At 60.2% G+C, this 23,329-nt stretch overlaps 1 protein-coding gene across 1 annotated transcript in view; it reads right to left on the bottom strand.

Moving 5' to 3' along the window:
* RBFOX3 (RNA binding fox-1 homolog 3) overlaps positions 1 to 22,959 on the bottom strand; it is a 102,328-nt gene extending 79,369 nt beyond the window's left edge. Inside the window, 1 exon segment of the mRNA XM_053994581.1 lies at positions 22,799 to 22,959. The gene's annotated coding sequence lies outside the window, so the exon portion shown is untranslated.
* Positions 22,960 to 23,329: the final 370 nt, after the last annotated feature.

Here is a 23,329-nt window from a genome sequence, read left to right as displayed (position 1 = left end):
TCCACATGTAAAGTTGGGACTGTAATTACTGCGACTGATTAAGAGGCCGAAGGTAGCCCGTCTCCGCGGGAGCAGATTAGGCGCGGCTCTCCGGAGCTCCTGCTCTCACCTCGGCGCTGCCGCCGCATTCCAAGCAGGGCCCGATGCCCGCAGGCAGCGATTAACGGGCTCCGTCCCACTGCTCCTCCCGTGCTCTGCTGGGCCACCGCGGAGCCGCTTCCAGTGGCCCTGGGCTGGCAGAGTGGAGGATGCGGGATGCTGAGACGTGATTCCCAGAGCCTCCTCTCCCTGCTGTCCACGCAGCAGGCAGGGGATAGAGGATACGATTCCCGGAAGCCAAGGTCCCTTGCAGGGAGAGGAACCACTCAGACATGACATTCCTTGGATGTGAAAACACAGGGAACGTCCCACAAGCCCAGCTGGGCTCTTCTCTGCCCACCAGCCATGGCCCTGGGGTGTGACAGGACCCTCCAATCCACGGCTTCATCAGGCAGGGAAGGCAATCAGCTGTAATTAACGGCTGCTGCGGGCAAAGCACGGCACAGGGACCTTTTTTCCTTCTTTTCCCCAAGACTGCAAAATAAATTATCCTGCAAAGTTAGCAGAGGCTGAGCTATGGAAACAATTAAACAAAAATTAAATCTAATTCATTTATACTCGGTGCACAAAGTGGATAATGTGGGGGTTTTCTTTGCTCTCCTCTCTTTGCCTTGGTGTTACAGAGGACTATTATGGGAAATTAATCACGGGGAAAAGCAATGAACGTGATCTATCGCTCTTTAAAAGTGCACTGTAGTGATTATATAAAAATCTATTAGAGAGGCCAGGAAATAGCAGAGTGACACCATTTAAAAGGAAAAAGGAGACCGGGCTGGTGGCAAAGGGATCGATTTCTTAAGTGACGGATCCAGGGCAGAGGGAGCGGGAGGAGGTCGCACCGCGGGGCGGGCAGAGCGGGATGGCCGCAGGGCTGCACGCCCGAAAACCTCGTCACACGTCCCGCTGCAGGGAGGGCCGGCCCCGCGGGGCTCCCACCGAGCACAGTCCCGCAGGGACGGCCGCCCCAGGCAGCTGCAGCACCCCACCGCATCCTTCTGAGGGTGCCCAGCGAAGTGACCCCATCCCCAGCAAGGATGGCAGAGCAGACCCCCCCCCCCCCCGCCCGGCCCCCGGCACACGCTCGGCTCTTTAACAGCGGTGATAAAACCTTCACCAAGGCACATTCCACCATAAATCCCAGCGGCAGCGGGGCCGGCCCGACGCTTTAACGACACCATCAATCCCTGAGGAGCCCGAGGAGGGGCGGGGGGACACCCGGGCTGCAGCCCCGGCACGTGGCCGGGCAGGGGCTGAGCCCCCAGACCCTCCGCTGCCGGCGGTAGCCCGGGACCGAGGCTGCGGCAAATTGGCGACTGGCCACACAGCTCCAGGCGGGCAATCCCAGCCCAACGATCCCGCATCTCTGGGCTCGCCCACGGCCTCTGCAGACACGCGGTGCCATCAGCCCATGGCTACCACTTACAGACTCCCCCAGTCCCACATCAGCACACGGAAACACCTTTATGGGAATTTAACGGCAGTTTCTCCTCCCCACCAGGTGTGCGGAAGGCAAACACACCACACTCCCTCCACTGCATCATTTAAACGATTTGGTGGGGGGAAAAAAAGAGTGGGAAAAAAAACCCTTTGATCTCAGCAGCCCGCTTGTTTAGCCCATGCAGGGATTTAATTGAGAAGGGATGTCCTTGAATAAATGCAGAGATGTCCTCACTCCCCAGGAAGGCTGCCGCGAGTTGAACAATCCCCTGAACGAGGTTTTCCGCGGAATATTCTGGGACAACACAGCCCCGGGGCCGCTGCCGCATGTCACCCATCCATCACTGGGAATGCCAGCGGTGGGCAGGCTGCCGTGGCACAAGGACGGCTGCGGGGGGCTCCAGGGCCCGAGGGAGAGGTGCTCCCAGGGCTGGAGACACAACTGTGCCCCCAAAACCCAGCACGGGGGGAGGTGGGGGTGAGGTGGAGCAGCCCTGCACCCGGTGGGAAGGGGAGCAGGGCTCCCTTGGCACAGCAGAGGGGCTGCAGGAGGGACACGGCGCCCCGGAGAAGCCAAGTTACGGCACAACAGAAGGCTGGCAGCCACGCCCGGGGTGCCAGCACCGGCCCCTGGCAATGCCTTCCCCGCTGCCAGGCTGGGCAGGAGTGCAGGAGCCCAGAGCCCGCCAGCCCCGGAGGGGAGCTCGGCACCGGCGGCCACCGCGGGCAGCTGCCGCTCATTTCCTGCCGGGCTGCGGGCCCTGCCAGCGCTCAGCACCCGGCAGCGCTGCCCCTCCTCTGCCAGCTCCCTCCGGCCCGGCCCAGCCTCCTCTGAGGAAGGGAACCAGCCCTGGGGATGCCCTTGTGCCACACACCTGTGAGGGGAACCGGGAGGGGCAATGACGGCCAGGAGGGGTTCCTCAGCGGCAGCGCTGCACCCACAGATTTGGGTCTTTGCATCTCCTGCCCCTGCCCCAGCCGGTGTCAGGCGCCGATCAGCATCCTCCTCCTCCTCCTCCTCCTCCTCCCCGGCGCAGCCGCGTGGGTGCCTTTGCCGCAAGGCTCCCTCGCCAGGGAAGCGCCGCGCTATTTTAATCCGGCATCTCCCACCATCCCAGCGAGGATGGCTGCGAGTGCAGCCCCGGGAGAGCCCTGCCCCGCGCCCTGCACCTGCTCGGGATGGAGGAACACCCCGAGGCTGTGCTTGGAGGGAGGCGGGAGTGGGCTGGTGGGCCCTGAAACCCAGGGAGGAAGCTGCTTTTACCCTGGAAGAGAATTCACGGCGATAAAGGGAGAGGACATGGGAATTCCCAGCTCATTAAAGCGCTGGCATCTGTCAGCCCATGGTAACAGCGGCTCCTCTTCTCCTCATCCATTTAAGTTCTTGTCCTCCCCCTGCCCAGGGGACTCGTGCTCAGCTCTGCAGTCGCCCCGCCACCGTCCCACTGCTGTCCTACCAGCTGTGCCACCAGCATGTGCCAGCGCAGAGCCACAGGGACGCTGGGTGCCCACAGGGACGCCGGGCACCTGCAGGGCTGGTGCTGGGTGCCCGCAGGGACGCTGGTGCTCGTGCTGTGCCCGGCCGCAGCTGTGCCGGAGGGAGCGGGAGCGCTCTCAGCCCCTGGACTCGCTCGCTGGCTGCGGTGGCTAAAGGCGAGCTGATTAAAGCAATTAGGATTTTAAATAGTAACACCAGAGTGGCTCATCAGCGCTGAAGAGGCAGTCAACTGACAGGCTGAGGAGCCTATTTAGGGATCCTGTTTGGCTGAGGATCCTCAGCGAGGCCCCAGGGCTCCCTCGGAGAGAGGGTGCCGGCACAGGGGTGCCCCCAGGCACCCCACAGCCCCCCCAGTGCCCCCCTGGGGACACAGAGCAGCCCTGTCAGGGAGTGCCAAAAGGGACAGCCCTGCACACGCAGCCAGCTCTGTCCCCTGCCCTGCGGCCACAGGGACACCAAGGAGCACCTGGCACAGCCAAGGAGCACCAGAACTGCCAAGGAGTGCCCGCTGCCCACTCCTCCCTTTCCTTAAGAGTGTTTATTTTCTGTAATAAAGGCTCGGGAAAGGGAATGTGGAAGGAATTTCGCAGCGTTTCCCAGGAGGCGCTGCCGTGCAGCAGCAGCCCCACAGCAGCAGATGAAGGGCCTTTTGCAGCAGCTAAAACCCCCCACACACATTTTGCCTGCTTGGACTCAAGGGCCGAGGTGCTGGAGATTTAAGGCAGCCCGGTGGGAAACCCACCTGGTTTGGTGCATGCAGATCCCCAGTCACAAAGGAGTCTGGACTGACACACAGATGCAAGAGCAGCACAAACAGCCTTGAAACGCCCCGTGCCCTTCCCCCTGCTCACTCTCTATACCTGCTCCTGGCCGTGCTGGCTGATGCCAGGGTGCCCACGGGCACAGTGCCAGCCTGAGCACCCGCTGGGCCCCCAGGGACAACGGGGGGACAACTGCAAGGAGCTTCCCAGTCCTGTCCCCGTGGGCCCCGCGGCCCAGGACCGGGCTGCCTCTTCCAGACCTCCCATCTCACCCCTACAGCCAGCGGGATGGGCAGTGGTTCCACATCCCCAGGCTGGGCCCCCCTCACGCTCAGATGGGGGAAAAGGGGAAAAAAGAAAAGGGGAGGAACGGGGAATGAAGGGCAGGGGCAGAGAGGGGACAGGAGGGCAGGAACGGGAGGGGAGGGCAGAGCTGCAGCCCAGGCACAAGGCATTTGCCGACTTTCCTGCGAGCTCCGAGGTGCCGTGGGAGGGAGCTGGCACAGGCGCATTACGTTTATTTATAGGCATTTCTGTGGCACTCGATTAAATGCTGTGGTGGAGATATTGCAGTGTGAAGAGTATTTAGAGCCGTTTAACACCTCTTAGTCGGCAAAAGCCCATCTAATTCCTGCAGCGAATCGAGAGTGCACATAGCAAGGGCAAGAGCAAGGAAGATGCCCTCTCAGCCCTGGTTCCACCTGGGAAAGAGACCTTGTGCTCCTTGATGCACTTGTGGCAGTGCATCCACGAGCTCCATGTGATGCTCCTCTGCCTCCAGGTCAGCAGCTCAGGGAGTGTGTCCTGCAGCAGGACACACATCCGCACCCTGCCCAGCTCCCACGGAGCTGCCTCTCCCCAGCTGCTGCAGGGTGCTTGTGGCACAATTGCACAGGGTGCTGGCCAGCCCTGGCACCCACAGGCCCTGCCTGTGCCAGCCCCAGCATCCCCAAGTCCTGCTGAAGGACAGGGCCTGCCCGAGGGAGGGCACAGGAGTTCCCGACGCTCAGGAGAACCCGCTCCCAGCCTTCCCTGGGTATCTATAACTGCTCTGCAGAACCTCCCTGCGCCTTATCAGGGTGGCGAGGGGCTGAGCTGGTAAATCTCCAGATCTCAGGAAAGCCGTCAGGGGAGAGAGTTCAAAGGAAAGGCTGCCAAGTGCACATCAAGGTGAGCTCTAATTGCACCGCTGCAAATCCACTGCCGGCCCTTTCGCCCTTGGATCGCTTTGTCCCCTGCTCCCCTCTGCTGCAGAGCTTGGCCTGCCCATCTCCCAGACAGGGGACAAGCCACGGGAGCACCCAGGGTGCTGGGGCTGCGTGGCCACACCGCTGCTCGCCCGCGGCAAATGGCCAAGGGACCGAGGCTGAAACACAGGGAGATCCCACAGCCCCGGGCGATGCCTCTGAAGCACCGCCAGCCCCTGGGGAAGCACAGTCCCCCCGGCTCGCCCAGGCCACTGCCCCAGCAGCAGGGACCCCGAACCCAGGGGCAGTGGCTGAGGAGTGCCAGGGCTCGCCCCGCCAGCTGCTCCCACGCACCCGGCCCGAGCCGCTTGCAAATGGATGCAATTAAGTTGATACTGCGGCCGCCCGTAATTGCTGTTTCCTCAGCTTGGCAACACGACCCCGGAAGCCCCCATTATACTAATCACTGTCACACGAACACAATCGCAGAACACATAAAAACCTGGTGTGCTTCGTGCTGAAATATAACCCTGCCGAAGGCTGAGCCGTGCCATAAATCTGCTCAGCACTTAACACTGCCGGCTAAATGGCCCCGCTTAATTACAGCTCCATAAACAGGACTTTATAGCAGTATCAATACCGCCCAAAATCAATCCCGCTGATGGACAAAGGGACGGGCTCTGTTCCTGCTGCCCTGGGGCTGGGCCGCCCCTGCTCCCCACGATCCGATCCCAGCTCCAGGGAATCTCCATCCCGTGCCCATCTCGGGCACACGGCGCCCGGCTGCGGGGTCCACCCGGCCACAGAGCCCCAGCCAGGACATTAGCAGGGCAAGCCACACTGGTCTCTGTCAATTATGCTTCAGGATCTGAACTCTAACCAGCTTCAAATTGAATCAGGGCAAAATCATCAGCATAAAAAGTGCCCGCACCAGCCCTTCAATTCCAGCACTGGGGAAAAAAAAAGTTCTACATCTCATAATGGCCTTCTACCCCATAATGAACAGGAAAAATAAATTAGATTCCCAGCTAAGGGTATATTTATACAATTTCATTATGTGCCCATGAGCAAGTCTGGTTTTCACCAAGATAAAAATGAGCTCTCAGCAATGCTCGTGCTAAATAAATGGAGTGATTTAACAGCTTAACAAGGAGTGCGACAGAGGGGCTGCGGAACTGTGGCAAAAATGGAAAATAAAAATAAAAAATACCAAAATGCTTGTGTTTCCTGCACTGCACGGGCACCGCCAGGTCAGAGCCACCCAGGAGGGAGGAGACGGCAGTGCTGGGACTGTGGGAGCATCCCAGGCTGTGAGCACTCGTATCCCACCCAAATGAAGCAGTTGGGAGCAACTCCTGAGTGCTTCTCCTTCTGGTGCTCAGTGTCCAAGTGGTGCTCATGAGCCAAAACCAAGATCCCAGTCCCTCTCCTCGCTGGCAGCCAGTGGGTCCAGCTCACTCTCGCACTGCCACAGCAGCCCAGGGATGCCAGGGCCATGAGTGCCAGCTGCCTGCAGGAGCAGGGAAGATTCTTGTGGCAGCTTTGGGGCTGGAAAGGAATATTTGCAGCCTGGAAGTCGTTCCCAGACTCTGAAAGCATGGCTACTCTCCCAGCACTGCTGGGATATTCCCAATTCCTCCCTCCCTGCCTGCCAGTGGAAGGAACCTCCTGTTACCCAGCTCCCATCTCCCTTCCCTTGCTCCACTCGCAGCCCCTCTGCTGCTGGGGGCTGCAGCACGTGTTCCCCCCACCCATGAACGTCTCTCATGCAGCCAGGAGGGACCTGGCCAGAGCTTGGAAGAGCTTCTCAGCCTCCCAAGGTTATCTGCTCCCAGGGAAGGCTCCTCCATCCCACCTTCTGCTGCTCCTGAAAAGAGCATGTCAGCTCTCCCCAGGCCCCGTCCTGGGCCACGCATCCATCTGGGCTGAGCACCGTGTGCCTTCTCCAGCACAGTCAGGCTGATCCCAAATCCATAACCCACACTTGAATAGCTCATCCAGTTAATGGCAGAGCTGCCAGCAGGCAAATCTGTCCCCTCAGCATCAGCAGCAAAGCCAGAGTGAAGCAGTTGCCTTTTTTTTTTTTTCCTCTCCTTTTTAAATCAATCGCGAGGCCACATGGTCCATCGGTGGGATCTGGAGACCAGGAGCCATCTCCAAGACAGAGCTGCTGGCTTGGCCGCCTATCACGGCTCTCCTGCCACAAGGTGACATTTCCCCCTCCATCCTCCCTGCCCCAGGGAGCCGGGTGGATTAATAGTTCAGCGGGGCTTTGGAAACGCGTGTGCCGGGAGTTACGAGCCTGATTCATAACAGGAGTTCCCTCCCCTGCTACAGAGATTAATCACCGCTGCAAATGCAAACAGGGGCTGGGCTCAGCCGTCCCCAAAGCGCGGCACAGCTGGAGCGGAGCTGAGCCGAGCGCGCTGCGGGCTCCGCTGCGCTGCTGCCGCGTCTGGCGGCCGAGCCTGCACCTCCAGCCTCACGGAAAACAAACGCGTTGTGTAAAGGATTGGTTCCGAGAGCCTGCGCGCTCCGTGCAAACACGGCACCAGCCCAGCAGCCTGCCTGCGCTGCCTCCTCCCGGGAGGAATTACGGGGCAGCACCGGCCCCGCTCCAGGCCGGAGGAGCTCAGCCCGCACGGGCACAGACTGGTTACAGCCGATTTATCCTTAAACACCTCGCTAAACGCAGCAAGAGCCCAAAGCCCGCAGCAAGGATCCATCCCCCTTCTCTGTGGGGCAGCTCCCGGGCATCCCACCAGAGGTGCTCCTGCCTGCTGGGAGCTGCAGCTGGAGAACACCCGAGCCCAGCACTGCCCGCCCTGCCCGGCCCCAGGGGCGCCCACCAGTGACCCTAACCTGCTTCCAGAGGCTCTTGCCCTCAACTGAGCCAAGCTCTTCCCAGTCAGACCAGCCCCCCCAACACCATGGCTGCCCGAGGACAGAATGGAAATCTCCGATCCCAAGGGGACAAGGACCATCTCTGCGGTGCTCTGTTCTGGCTGCTCTGGAATTCCTTCTTTCTGTCCCTCTAACATACATAACAACCAGATCATTTTCACCACACCATTTTCCCAGCCCCGAGCAGAGCTGTTTCCCAGGCTGCCAGAATCCTTTACAACCCCCAGAGGATCAGCAAATGATTTTTCACTCTTCCCTTTGGTTTGGAGAGAGAAAGGATCTCGGCTCAATCACAATTAGAGTGAACTGCAGCTCACAGGCAGAGAAAGCTGCGGTTCCACGGTGTGACAGGAATGATCTAATCAGGCACGGGGTCAGGTCACCAAAAAACAAACCCCTGCAGAGATGATAACAGCTCTTACCTGCCCCAGCTGAGCTGGCTGTGGGCACTGGGCCTGGGGAGGCACAGGGAGGGGGGTGATGGAGGTCACACAGCAGCACAGGGACCACAGCACGGTGGTGCAAAACCACAGGTGAGGACCTCTGACTGTGCCTGGCCTTCCTCCTGGGAGGAGGAGGACTCCCACATGTCCCTGCTGACACTGGCAAACCTCCCCAGCCGGCAGTGTGGGTCTGTGCCAGCCCCCCAGGATGGAGCAGCATGGGCAGCTGCTGAAGGACACTCCATCTCTTTCCAGCTCCCAGCCTCGAAGGTCCCCATGCTCCAGAGCTCCCCAGGCAGGCTCAGGGACTGCAGTGCCAGTGGAGGGGGTCCCACTGCAGCACTGGCACCAGAGGGGAAAAAAAATTTAGCTTCTCAGGCAGCCCTTGCTCTGCCCTTCCCAGCTCCCCCTCTGTTGCCTGATCTGCTCCTCACCCCGAAGCAAGGAGGCTGCAGGTTCAGTGGGGCTGGACCACAGATTAGATTGCATCTGTCTGGGTATAAATAATTTACTGCTTGATGGTCAGAGTGAATTTAATTAGTTCTTGTTCTCCTGATAGAATCAGCCCACCGCTGCTAAAGCATTTCACTCCGAATTAGCCTGAGAAGCACTAACAAGGCAGCGCTAATTTTACACACACGACATCCCCCACAGTCTCTGAAAATACAGCTCCACAGAGCCGGGAGCAGCGCCGGCCCCGCGGGGCTGGGAGAGGGGCAGCGTGAGGGATGAACCCGGGCACAGCCTGGCCAAGGAGGATGTGGGGAGGTGGCATGGATGGGCACCAGCACACAAACCTCATCCCTTCCCCTTCTGCTCTGCCCTCGCTTCCAGTTCCCCAGGGATTTGGAGAAGGGGCAAGGGGGCAGGGGGCTTGTGGCCGGCAGGGCTGATACTGCTGCCTGTCAGGTCCCCTCCTGCCCGGGGAGGGGCTCCCTGCCAGCTGAGTGCCCACCTCACCCCCTTCCTCCAGCTCCCGGGGTCATGCCAGGCCGCTGCTGATGGAACTGCTGCCACAGCCTTGGAGCAGCACCAGCACACGTCAGCGCTCCAGGGGGACGCGTGCCCGCTCACCTGGAAGGGAGAGCAGAGGGGGGAACGGGGGGGCAGCTGCGGGAGATGGGCACAGAGCACTGGGGCAGTGCCAGGCCTCAGCACCCCCAGCCCCAAGAGAAGACTCTGGCACCCCATGCTCATCATCTTGTCCAAGCCCAGGCTGCACGCTGGAGATGGAACCAGTCTAGGAGGGGTTCAGGCAGGACCCAAGGCATGCAAGGTGGCAGAAAGGCCCCTGCCCCCGTGGCTGCACCACCGCAGACCGAGCAGCACAGCCCCCGGCCCCCAAACCCTGCTGTGCTCCCACGGGCACCCGGCCCTGGAACATCAGCACCCATTTCCCTGTGCTCAGGAAGGAGCCCTGGGCGCTCCCCTAAGGACGGAGCCGCTCTGCCCGCAGTGCTTTCCTGCTCCTGCCTCCCTGCTCTGACCTCCCCTGTCTCAGCAGGATTGATGGTGCACATTAACAGCCCGCCCGAGCCGAGCTGCCACCGCGGCCGCCCGTGCCACACCGAGCCCCGCTGGTGACCCCAGAGCCCTCTGAACAGCGCGGGGTGACACCCCGCAGTCACCAACGCCTCTGCAGACACACACCCGGGGCATTTCCAGCCAAAAGTGAAATTCTGGGGATATGGGACAGCGTGGAAAGGCTCCAACAGCAACGATGCTCTGGGCTGTGCCAGAGGGAACCGGCCCGAGAGGACCAGGCGGGGAATGGAGTGCTCCCGCTGATTTCTGCCTGGAGCAGAGGCACCTCACCACGGGGTGCCCCCAGCAGCTTGGTGGCCACCACTGCTGCTGGCACAGCCACACTCCTGCACAGAACAAGCAGCCATTCCCCAGCTGAAGGGCAGTGGCTCCGAGCTGCTAATCCTCACTCAATAAATCACCTGCAAAGGTGAAGTGGCCACAGCCACTGGCAGCTGCCAGGAGCCCCGCAGGCAGAGGCCACCCCTCAATTCACCCCAGCCCACGGCCGCTGGGCCACTGGTGCCACAGGGATCATCCCTAGGGTACAGCAGCACGGGGGGGGAGCAGCATCCCTCCTTCTTCCCTTTTTTCCTCCCTCCATGAGCTCATCCTCTGCCCAAGTCACTCTCCCCCACCAGGAACAGCCCGTACGATCTCGCCCTCTCTCCTATTTACGCATAAGCCAGGCTGACAACTCCTCTTCATCACTGTGTCAGAGCCTTCCTCGGCGGCCATGCATCTCAAGCAGGACAGCACCATAAATATTGCATAGGAGGTGTTTCTAATCTAGTTACAGGCTCAGCCTCTCACGCTCTTCCATCAGGAAGCCTTGGATTGAAATTGAAGTGTATTAGTATAATTTTATCAGGTTTTATTAAGCCTGGGGTCTCACGTTTTTGATATATAGTTTTAATTAAATTTTAAGTCAAAGAATGCAGTTGTTCATATTTTATCTCACCATGGCACATCGGGAGGAGGCAGTTAATCAGCACGCACCAAAACATCCCTTCGCCCGTGATGAACGGGCAGAAACTTTGCCAGCAGAGCCCAACTTCCCTCCATCGCTCACAGCCCAACTGAGCCCCTGCCCAGCTGCCCCCAAACCCCCCTTCCTGAGCCCTGCTGCCCTCCCTTGCCAGCACCCCTCAGGAGCACTCACAGGTGGGAGGAAGGGAAAAGCCTCCTGCCTGAGCAGGGAAGAGGGAAGGTGGCCCGGAGGCAGCTGGCACCGGGGGCTGCTCCCGGCTGGGCTCTGCAGCAGCAGCTGCTGCTGGCAGCAGGAGAGCAGGCAGGGACCCAGGAGCAGGGCCAGGGGCTGGCTCCAGCACCGGGAGGGACCTTCACCTCCCCTCAGGGCAACCACGGCACTCTGGGCTGAGCCACGCGCCAGGGCCCAGCCAGGACGGCTCCCTCCATCCTGAGAAAAGGGAATCCCAGCCCTCGGGGACTGCCCAAGCCTACAGAGGGTCCCCCGAGGGAGCAGCAGCCCCTCAGGGATGGCACAGCCCCCAGCAGCTGCCAGCTGCACTTGGGTGCCAGGAGCATCACCAGCATGGTGCCCTTCTTTGTGCTAAGAGCAGTTTGGGGACACAGACATGGAGGTCTGTGCCTTCTGCCAGCAAGAGCAGCAGATGCCATCACAGCTGGCACTGCCCCTGCCCTCACCTCATGGCTCCCTGCCCAGGGAGGGCTGTGACTCCCCGGGGACCCCAGGCCACAGTGGCAGACTGCTCCCAGGTCCTGGGGAAAGGCTGATTCATCCTGGCTGGAAGGAGCCGCAGCACAAGGCAGAGCAGAGGCAGCTCACCCACCCAGCCACCCCTCAGCCTGGGCACTGTGACACGTCTGGCTGCAACTGTGCCCTCACCACGCACAGCTGGGGCAACACAACTGTGTCACAGCCCCCAGGCACCTTCCCAGCTGGAGCACAGCAAACCAAACCCTCTGCTGGCAGCTCCAGCCGGGCTGGGGTCTCCAGAGACCTGACCTAGAGCATCACCACCCCCCAGCAGCAGAGCTGGGGGAACGGGGGCTTTGGGGACACAAATAATGCACTCCCCCACACACGTGCCACCACTGCCTTAGCTGGGGCCAGAGATCTCAGAGGATTTCTGAGCATGGAAACATCTCAAGTCCTGGAGCTTCCCTGGTGTGGAAAGCAGAAGAGCTGAGCACAGACTAATCTCTCCCAGCTGAGGTGCTGAAAAAAAGTATCATCAAACTTGCCAAAAGTACTCAATTAAAAACCATTTGTAATGCTATTACATAAAAAAAAAGTCTCATCTTTCCCACCTCGAGGTCCCCACCTGGAAGAGCAGCAGAAACCACGAAGCACAGCATTACAGGTGACAGGTACAGCCCTGCCAGTGACAGCCACATCACCAGTGCACCCCAGCAGGGCCAGGTGCCCACGGACCGTGGTGGCCCCAGGGGGGAAAGGGACCACAGGAGCTGTCAGTGCTCCCCTGGGACCTGCTCCAGCACTGCACTGCCTGCCCAGATAGCCAGGTCTGTCCTGGGGAGCAGCTGAGGCTCGCAGCCAGCGTGACACAACACGGCTACGGCGCCATCGCCGACGGCAGCGACGTCCTTGTACGAGGAGGGAGGGAATCCCAGGACGAGCAGGAATGGTTCTGCTCATCAGCCGCAAGACTGAGAGACTTGGGGGGTGGGGAGCACGTTTTGCATTTCCTTCCTTCTCCTTTGCAAAGGAACAGGGATTTGGGGATGGATTTGAACTTCATCCAGAAGAAAATAATTTCACTTGAAAAGGAAGCGGTTGGATTGTTTAACACGCTCTGTCCCTACTCCCATTGAAACAGGACTTGAGGCACAGAGAGAGTTTCAGGCCAAGCAGCCCCGCTCCTGCTGCATCACCTCAGCCTGACGGGAGGGAGATCCTGGGCACAGGAACCCCACCACAGCCAGCACCCAGCCCCGGGACTGCACCAGCCAAGGCTTCCCACGCACAGGGGCTGCAGGAATCACTGCAGGAGTCACTGCAGGAGTCACTGCCGGGCGGCTGCTACCCCCAAACCCACAGCTCAGCACACACAACGCCCCAGCCCCGCAGCTGCCCCCGGGCATCCTGCCACCCAGCCCACTGCTGAGGGTGCTGTGGTGCCACCAGGGGCCTGTGGGTGCCTGTGCTGAGGCTCCAGATACATCTGAGCTGGGCAGCAAGAGAGCAGGGCAGAAGGAGCTGCGTGTCGTTGCAAGGCGAGTATTTATATCCTTCCCCGACGCAGCATCCCTCTGTAAAGGCACGGAGCGCGTACAGGCAGGGCTGTCAGTTCAGCGGTGTGTTACAAGTGTTTGATATGGAGATTTTGGCAGTGGGAATGGATGTACCTCGCTGAGAGGTTTATGTAAAATGACAGCTTCTGGAAAATGAAGCACTCAGATATTTAGAAAAAAAAAAAAAAAAAAAAAAGAAAAGAAAAGTACAAACAAAAGGGAGGGAGGGGAGGCCTTGGCTCTGCGAGGCCAAAGCAGATCTCTCCTCCCCGCTGGCCCCGAGCAGCTCCCACCCCAGCCGGTGACACAGCACCGACCCCAGCAGCTCGGCTGCTTCAGCTCCCCCACGTCGGCTGCTGCCCCCTTTCCATCCCATGCCATCCCTCCTCCTCTCCCCTGTTTACGGGCTGTGCCTTTCATCGCCGCTGCGCGTGGGCGTGCGCGGGCGGCGGGAGGAGGATGCCTGGGAGCGCTGCTGTCAGCGGGCCGGGAACGCGCTGCAACTCCTGCCACGGCAGGCTGGCACGAGGGACACGGCACCAAGCGAGCTGGGCACCGCCTGGGCCCCTCCCCAGGGCCCGGACTGCGGATGCCAACACTCCCCGTGCCACAGCTGGGACGGGGGATGCGGCGCCCAGGGAGCCGGGCAGTGGCCGGTGCCCCTGTCACCCTGCCGTGCCAGGGGACGATGCTGAGGTCCACACCCAGAGTCTGCACTGGCAAACGCTGCTGGTGGCAGCTCAGCTGAGGCCAGAGGCACTGCAAGGGGAATGGATGCAATCCCACCCCCAGTCAGATCCAGACCCGTTCCCTGGGGAGCGTTTGCTCCCTCACTGAATCCCACAGCTCACCTCACCTGACTCCAGCTGCGGCAGCAGGCAGAGATAAGCACCCCGAGCAGGGCCAGCTCATCCACGAAGGAATGTGGCAGCAGCACCCAGCGAGGCTGGAGTCTGGCTCATCCTTCCAAAGCCGCAGCCAGCTCCCTCCTTTGGCTTTACACCCTCCTCCACCCCCTGTGCCCAGTGGGGGATCCGTGCCATGGCCGAGGTGGAAGCAATTCCTGCTGCAGCTATAATGATCCATAAAGAAGCTGACTTGTTTCTTACCTCTCTGAAATGAAGGATGGTGATTACCCTCCATCCCAGTCCACAAAGCCTAATCCAAATTGATGGCCTCCCAGAGATTGCTTCTCTTGCCTCTCACCAATCCAATACCCAGCTCCCCTACACACATCTACTCGGGAGCAAAACGTCAGCGTAATTCACGCAGGCTCCGGATGGAAAGGCCATTTATCCTGCAGGAAAGGCTCCTGGACAAGACATTACATTAACAGCACGTTAGGGAGAGGTGGCAGTGCCAGCCTTGCTCCTCCAGGCCACAGGCAGCAGGGCAGGGATCAGCTCCAAAGCCCTCAGGAAGGAAGCCCTGTAAGGGACCCCTCTGCGAGGTGTGGAGGTGCCGAGGAGCAGCGCGGAGCTGGGCACAGCTCTGGCTCGCTATAAATATCCTGCAGCAGGACTGACAACAAAGGCGGCAGCTGAACCGGCGCCATCCACGCCAGCAGCGCAGCCCAGCCACCCAGGGAGCTGCCCTGTGTGTCCCCACACCTGAGGGGGACCTGGGGGGAAACGCCCTTTGATGTCCCATCCGTGGGCAGGATCCTGGCACACGTGTGTTCGTCCCCCTGGCACAGCTGGCTCTGCAGGCGCCCCAGCAGCAGGGCAGGCAGCGGGGGAGCCTCAGCCACGGGCCCAGGACACGAACCCCTGGGGATGGCAGCCGTGTCCCTGGAGCACCCGGCTCTAAGGATCCACTTCACCAAGAGCCTCCGCCGACCTTGGGCACCCCTGAGCAGGAGCCCCGGGGCCCCCGCTGGGCAGCGAGGGCTCCCGCAGCCCGGGAGCTCCTGGACACGCGTGTCTGCCCTGCCTCTGCCGCTCCCATCTCCTCATCCTGCTGCACCGCAGGTGTGCGCGGCGCTCGGAGCCCCGCCAGGAGAGCCGGCTCTCTAATTACACAGATAACAGCAAATCATGACAACAGACCACCGCGGGGACCGGCGGGGGCCGCTGCCGCTCCCGCAGCGGGGGCTCCGGGCCTTTGACAGCTCCGTCGCTCCGCGCTCGCTCCCTGCAGCCGTGGGGATGCGGCCGCAGAGAAAAAAGCAGGAGAATGAGGGAGGGAGGAAAGGAGGGGAGTGGGGTCTCTTCACCTGCTGCCCACTGCAGCCCTTCTTTCTCCCCGGCACCGCACTCGGCTGCTCCCTGCACACCCACGGGAGATCCCATCCACCGAGACGGGCGGGAGGGAGAAGTGCCCTGGGCAGGATGAGCAAAAGCCATGGCACCATCTGCCCTGGGGGGCACCGGGAGCCCCTGTGAGCCCTCACCTGTACATGCAGGGGCACCCTCGGCACGCAGCACCCACAGCCAGCAACAGGGCAGGGCGTCCACAGAGCCGGCACAGCTCGCCCCAGGGAGGGACACCCATCCCGGCTCCGGCACCGACCCGGCACCCGCCTCACCCCGAGGGAAATGTCTGTGGTGAGCAGCTGGAAGAGGGCTGCGCCGAGCCGGGGGAGCCCGGGCAGCCTGACTCACCGGCTGCCATCGCTCCCACCCCGCGGCAGGTGGGCGGCTGCGCCAGGAGGGGCTGAGCGGGGATGCAGGAGAGGGGGGGCTACGGGGGGGGTATCCCCGGAGAACAAGGAAAACAAATCCAAACTCAAGCGATATTCACGGAGCCAGCACAGCCACCAACGTGCCCAGCCAGCAGGAGGATCCCGAGCAAAGCCGTGAGCACCCAAGTGCTGCTCCAATCCCTCATCCTCCCCAAAATTCTTCTTGAACCAGATGTGCCCTCAGTGCCAGGCCACGGTGCATGCATGCGCATGTGTTTCCATCCCAGTCTTTAAATGAGGTCTTTGCTGAGAATTTACAATTCCCTCATGGCCTCAATCTTGCAAAGATTGCTTTTTTAACACTGTTGGGCTTTAATTCTAATAAGCCTCTTCTTTATTACAGAACCAGGTCACATTGCCTTGACACTGCGAGAAAATCTTTCATCGGGAAGGAAAATGGAGAAGGGAAAAGAGAAATAAAGGAAGGGAGGAGGAGGAAGACGGGGAGACAAACAAATAAAAGCTGCTCCCCTCAGCCTGGGGACTTTCTGACCCCAGGGAGGAGCCGGCGGGCAGGGGGGGCAGAGCCTCCCCGCAGCGCCGCTCGCACCCCGGACGCGCAGGATTATTTCTGGTGCGGCTTCACTTCCCACGCACCCTCCCACCCTCCACTGCTGAAAACGCCAAGAGGAGCAGGGGGGAAGCTTGACAAAACTTTGACAGAATGAGGACAGAGTCCAGCCCTGCCCGGACAGATGGGCACCACCGCCAGCCCAGCACAAGGTCCCCGTTACCTGGCCGGCCGTGGGCACAGCAGCAGCAGCAGGCACCGCCAGCCCCGGTGCCCCTGCGGGCAGAGATCACAGCCCCGCACTGGCAGGATGCAGCACAGCTTCACCTTGCCATCCAACACCTGCTCAAGTGTCCACTGTCCCTTCTGGAGGCTCCAGCATCCCCCAGCAGTGAGCGGAGGGGCGGCTGCTGCCTCCCTGTTCCCCAGCCCCTGGGGCTTGCCTGGCTCAAGGCACATCATCACAAACCACCTCTGTCAGGATCTCACATCACGGCCATCCTCACAGAAACGGGCTGATCTCACACCCCACACCCCACCTGGGCTCCCCTGTGCCCACGTCTGTCACCTCCCAGCGCTGGATTGGGGGCAGCTCATTTGGGACTCATTAAACCCCCTGTCTCCACTGGCTCCTGGACAGTGAGGCCCTGTCAGCCAAACCACAGTGAGATGGGACTCAGGGCACTGGCCCCGCTCCCAGTGCCTCCCATCACCCTCCCAGCAGCCCCAGTGCCTCCCGTGCCCCACGGCAGCTTTGTGTCACACAGCGGGAGCATCCCGGCTGTGCTGGTGCACAGCAGTGTGTGACCGTGGCACATGTCATGTCACCAGTGACACCAACAGAGCAGCCTCCTTCCCCACCTGCTCCAGGAAAAAAAGCCCTTGGACAGCCCAGCCTGAGCTTTACCACATCAAACAGCTCAAACAGGAGCCTTCTCCAGGGTGGGCAAAGGGACAAGGCTCCAAAGCCCAGGACGGCGGTGGGGGAAGGCCACGGCTGCTCCAAATGTAGATGTTGAATTCTCAACACTGGCAGCTGCACTCAAGGCAGGAGAGGCAGGGAAGCCATGCACAGGGGTAACCATGGCAACTTCACGGAAGTTAAATAAAAACTTCTTTAAAAAAAGCTAACGAGGTCCCTGAATCATGCTTTATCAGCTGTGTTGCTATAAAGATCGAGATCCAGCCAGCTCAGGATTCCTAATTACTCCTGCAATATACTGGAGAGAGCTTTATTTAAAAAAAAAAAAAAACAAAAAAAAAACTGGCTATGCACAGAACAATTTCGGCCTCTCTCCACGCTGGGATTTGCATAGTTCATGAAGCACCTTCCCAGATGGATCTGCTGCTGAGAGCCTTCCCAGGCAGCCCCTGCCTGCTCGTGGGGCTCTGGTGGCTGCACCCCAAGCCCTGTTCTTGTGGAGGGGACACAGGGAGAGCCCCACCACTGCTGCTGCCACATCCTGCCATGTCAGCACACTGCCTGCCAGCACAGCACTGCCCACAGCAGCATCCCCTGCACCCGCCTGGGGCTGTATCCTGGATCTGGGGGGGCTGCAGCAGGGCTGCCCACAGCCCCCTCAGCACAGGGGATTCCTCCAGCATCACCCACCACCCCTGCATGCTAAACACCTGCCCACGGAGCCCTGCAGCCTGAGCCTGCCAGAGAGGGACTCGGGCACCAGGGCAGTGACAGCCTGACCTCAAGGATCACCATCCCAGGGCCAGAAAGCAGCCAAACCAGTGTCCACCCCCAGCAGCTCCCATCCCCACGGCACAGAGCTGCCACCACTGCCCACGAGCCAAAGCACACATTCTGAGAGCCCCCTAAACCCCTTTTCCTGCAAAACAGACTCTTGGACAAGCCCAGTAAGCCCTGGAGGGTGAACAGACCCCGCCAGCCCACCCAGACAGACCGTGCTGGAGCACACACACCCATCAGTGGCTGGGCCCCAGCACTGCTTGGGGGAGTTCCATTAAAACCCCACTTCCATCAGTCAGCAAAGGCTGCTGGAGGACCTGCCAGAGCCAAGGGTTTGTCAGCAGGGATCGGGGACCTCCCAAACCCACAGGCACGGGGCAGCAGTGCCATCACCCCCAGCCCCACACAGCCTGAGCCCCAAAGAACCCGGCACCGAGGGCTCCCTGAGCCCGGCTGGGCACAAATCCCTGAACCACCACACTCAGCCAGGCTCTCTGCTAGGGAGAGGGCTGCACCATGAGCAGCTTCAAAGGGTTATTTGAGTCTTTATTTTCACAGCTTATGGTAAGAGTAAGTGAATTATAAGTATTATTTACTATATTTTTAAACTCATTTAATTTAAGCTGATTCTGAATGGAAATTAGAATCCAATTAAAATGTGGGGGGGAAAGTCAGCGTTTTGAAGCAGATTATTAAGCAAAGCTACATTAAACATGTTGGAAGCATAAATATTGGGGAACAAGTTCTATATTTACAAGAGGATTTATTCAGCTAAGGAAGTATCATCCGTGGCCCAGGAACTGAGGAACCCGTTATCAAGGTCAAGATTTTATCAGCAGGTCTCAGATTCTCACATCTGTGTTTCACCCAGAGCTTGATTAAGAGTTTAGGAGCCTGGAAAACTCTCCCTTTTGCTCCAGCTCCTGCTTTAGAATTAATTGTTTATTGATCCAACAGGAGGAAAATATTCTCTCTTGCTGCAGAGGAGCTGCCTGGAGCTGAGCCTGTTGTCAAAAGCTGTTTTATCACTTCCATAAATTCCAGCTGTGGTGACTTCCTCAGCTTCAATCGCCATTTCTCCAGACACACTCACAGATCCCTCCGGTAACTTTGGCAGATTACAGCTCCCAGGCCACTGCCCAGATTCCCACCTTCAGGAACCCCCAAATCCATCAGACTGCCCAGAGGGAGCAGCAGTGGGTTCCATTCAAAATCCACTGGTCCAGGTCCTCTTGCTTATGTAAATCCCATTTTACCCCCAACTCCTGCCTGGGCAGCGCTGAGTGCCAGAGGGGCACAGCAGCCCAGGCAGGAGAGGAGGGAACCTGCTGGGGCTTGGAAACCCCCATCCTCATCCTCATTCCCAGCATCTCACACCTCCCACAGCAGCACCAGCCCAGATTCCAGAAGAGCCTTTTTTAACTTTTTTTTCTCCCCAGGTAGAAAAGCACCCTAAAGGGGAAATGCAGGCAATCTGGCAGGGCCCATGGGAGTGTGCACTTCCTTCCACCTTTGGGAAAACCAACAGCAAAACTCTGTGGGAAAGCAGCTTTTCCCATCAAGGAAACCCTCTGGATCCCCTTTCTCCCACTCAGGATCTCAGCCCCTGAACCTCCCAGGTGACAAGGGTGCCAGGAGGGGGGGACTCATCCACGGTGGATAATGGAACAGGAAAAGGGATCCTGTGCTCCTGTCCGTGTTTTTACCCGTTAGAAATTCAATCCTGTCTCGTCAGGAAGAGACAAGGATGCCTGGAGCACCTGCGTGCGAGCGGAGCGAAGGGGAGAGCTGCCTTCAGACTGGTTTATCAGAGGTCCAAAACAACTGCAACCTCAGTAACTAACAAAATGACAGAATTCGCTTCCTCATCTGGTATCCCAGCCTGTCAATTAATTTGCAGGAACACACATCCCAAAATACCTCAAACAATTCCAGCAGAAAGCACTGGAACAGAACCAACAGCAGCCGCTGCCTTACAGCCAGAGGAGGGAGGAAGGAGAAGCTGCTGTCAGCAGCACCGAGCATCCCAGCCCAGCCAGGGATGGAGCATCCCCGTGGAAGAGCTCTCGACTGGCGGCAGCTCCGTGGTGATGCCCAAGGAGCTCCAGGCACCGCACAGCCGCAGCTCCACGACTGCAGCACCTCCAGCACAACCCCCTCCACACCTTGCCCTGGCTCAAACCTCCCCCCCCAGCTCCTCTTTCTCTGCCACAGCCCTTGGAAAGGAGCAGATCTGCCATAAGGACTCATTATCCACTGAGCTCTCACCCCGTAAGGCTGTAAATTAAAAGAGAACTCAAATAAATTACGGAACTTCCCTCATGCCTTTTATTATCTCAATAACCTTCAGGGGGATTTATCCACCGTCAGCTGAGCAGCTGAGAGCTGTGCCGACAAACTAATTCAAGAAATGCACAGCTAAAAACCTTTATGCACCAAAGGAGGAACTTGGCCCAGGCTGCTGGAGAGGGCACCCTCACCCCCCAGTCCCTGAACACAGCTGGCTCAAGCCCCACTAATGCACTCCCCCTCTCCAGCTGGGGAGATTCCCGTCAGCCACGGTGGCAAAAGAACTCAACTGTCCCATCCCAGGGGGCAATGAGGAATCCTGCTGGGCAGGGTGGCAAAGCAGCAGCAGCTGCGTGGAGGGACAGGCTCTGCCACCAGCACAGGCTGCCCAGCCATCCCAGTGCCTGGGATGTCATCCTGGTACTTCAGAACGACGTGTTCTAGTGACAGGAGATGGAGAAACAGTGAAAGTGGGAAAGGGAAAATCCCCAGCCCTTGTCACAGAGGGGCTGCGTGAGCGTGGAGCGTATGGAGTGTGCACCACCGGCCAAGGAAGGCTGCAAGAGGTGGTTTTCCAAAGGGAGCACCACAGACAGCAAGGGTCACTATCCTACAACATCCTAAAACCTCCCAGGCTGCCCAGGAAAGGACAGGAGAGGCACTGCCACCGAGCACAGGGTGCCCACAAGAGACTCCAGCCTCGTGCCAAGCGGGCTCCCAGGGAGGTGCCTGTCAGCGACAGCTCCTTCAGCACCTCGGTCCTGCAACGCTTGTCCCCACACGGTGCCCAGACTGTCAGGGAGGAGCAAGAGCTGCCACTGCCAGGCTGGGGCTTCCCAGCCCCTCCATCCCCAAAAGCAACCGGCAGAGGTTCACATGCTGCTGCGGCTGTGTGCCCTGTGCCAGGGCTCTCTGCGGTGCCAAACAATCACACAGATCACTCCAGAGAAGCTGGGGGGAAATAAAATTCTTCAGTATTTTCTGTGAAACGACAAACAGAGCCTCGGCACCTCTCCCCAGAGCCAGGAACGAGCTACGACCAACAGCCAGGTCCAGGCAGCCCTGCCAGCCCCAGCCACTGCAATCAGCCCTCCCTGAAAATTATCAACTCCAGGCTCTTTCTCCATCTGTTATTCAGAAAAAACAGCCTTAATTTCTTGCTTTGTGAGGCTTTATCAAGCCTCAACCATTTTAGCCTGAAAACAGGAAGCTGTTTGGGAAGCAGAGTGCCTTCATCTCTGCACTGTACCCAGCACAGCCAGGCCTCCAGCTCGGGGTATGACCAGATTGCAAACAGCACCGGGCAGCAGGATGCACCCCCCAAAACACTGAGAGCCGAACCACAAGCCCTGGACATCCCAGAGAATGATGGGCACATTAAAAGGGAAAATGAACAGGACACTTGCCAATGGTGATCTATGCCCCCCAGGACACAACACAGCAGCCAGAGCTGCCCTGCCCCAGTGCCAGGCATCTCTGGAGGCAGTGAGTGAGTGCCAAACCTTCACCAAAAGCAGCCGAAAATAGCTGGGATTGTTAATGTCACGCTCACTGGAGTGAGAAGCTGAGAAATCCCTGCTCCCCCCATCCCTCCGCCTGCACACACCAGCGCTGCCAACGCCTTGCCAGGCTGCACCCCCCGAACGGAGCCCCCAGCTCCGGGCTCGCACTGCCCGTGCAGGACCTGCCCCACACCGCGGCCGCTCGCTCCAGGTGTGCTCCGACACCTTCGGAGGTGACGCTGCCAGCACCGAGCAGCTCCTGGCACGCACACCCCCAGGGACCAGGGAAAGGGCCGGAGAACGGCACCGGGCGGTCACACACACCACACGCATAGCCCAGGTGACCCCCGAAGGGCCTTCACCACGCACCCGCCCCTCCCGGCGCACGAGCCCTGCACATACCTGCACAGGGAGCCCGTCTTGCAACGAAATTCCTGGAGACAGAGAGGAATTCAGGAGAAGAAAAGCCCAGGGAAAGCTGCCTCACTTGCCTGACTCTGCCCCACAACTGACCCAGGAGCCTCTTTCTCTCCTTCTTTATCCAGACTCCACCTCACCCAACTTTTTCCTACAAATTACCTTCACCTGGAGGCTATGATGACAACTAGCGCCAGCTTATTGTTAGTATCTGTCCCTAATTAAGGGGCGTTACGAATCCTTAACACAAACTTAATGGGGCCCCTCGCACATCGCGCGTTCCCCCTTGAGCGGGCCGGCTTAAGCCACGAACCCTCACGGGCTCCGGCACAGAACCGGATCCCGGAGCGCAGCGGGGACCGCCTGGTGCCGGGGTGGACGCTGTCACCCGGGCCTCCCCCGCTCCGCCGGGAGCCGCCAGCCTTCCCCCGGGATGCGCTCCGGCAGCGCCGCCCCGGGGCTGCCGCCGCGGCTCCCGGTGCGGCTCTCGGTGGACATCCCTCCCCAGAGCCGCCCCGGCGGAACTTCGCCGCCCCCGCCCGCCCCCCCCCCCCCCTCCCCCGGCTCCCCTCCCCCGGTGCCGCCGCCCCCGGTAACTCACGCGCTCAGACGTCCCCGCCGCGGCGGCGCAGGGCGGCCGCGGGTCCCCGCCCGCCGAGCGGCATCTCCCGAGCAGCGGCGACCGGGGCAGCCCGGCGGCGGGTCGGGCTCTCCGGGCTGGCTCGGGCTCTCCGGGCTGCGCTCACCGGGCCGCCTCGCACGCGGCTGCGCCCGCGCCACCGGAGCCACCGAGCGCGCGCGCCCGCCCGCCCCCGGCCCCGCCCCGCGGCTGCCGCCCCCCGCCCGGGGTCCCCTCCCTCCCTCTGCGGGGAGACCCGAGCGGGATGGGGGTTCGGGACCCTCTGCCCCCCCCCCCCCCCAGCACCGTGCCCGGCGGCCGCTCCCCACAGGATCCCGCCGCTGCGCCACGAAAAGAGCCGGTTTTTGTCTGTTTTTCCCCCAAAAATGAGCCTCCAGCAGCGGCCCCGGCACGGAGCGGGCTGCCCCGGGGGTTCCTCCCAGTCCCTCCCCGTCCTCAGCAGCACCGGGCACTGCGGCCCCGCGGGTGATGAGGAGCAAAGACCCCTGAACA

This window comes from Vidua macroura, chromosome 19 (genome assembly GCF_024509145.1).
Source record: "Vidua macroura isolate BioBank_ID:100142 chromosome 19, ASM2450914v1, whole genome shotgun sequence".
NCBI lineage: Eukaryota > Metazoa > Chordata > Aves > Passeriformes > Viduidae > Vidua > Vidua macroura.
This window is presented reverse-complemented; position numbering and strand designations above follow the sequence as displayed.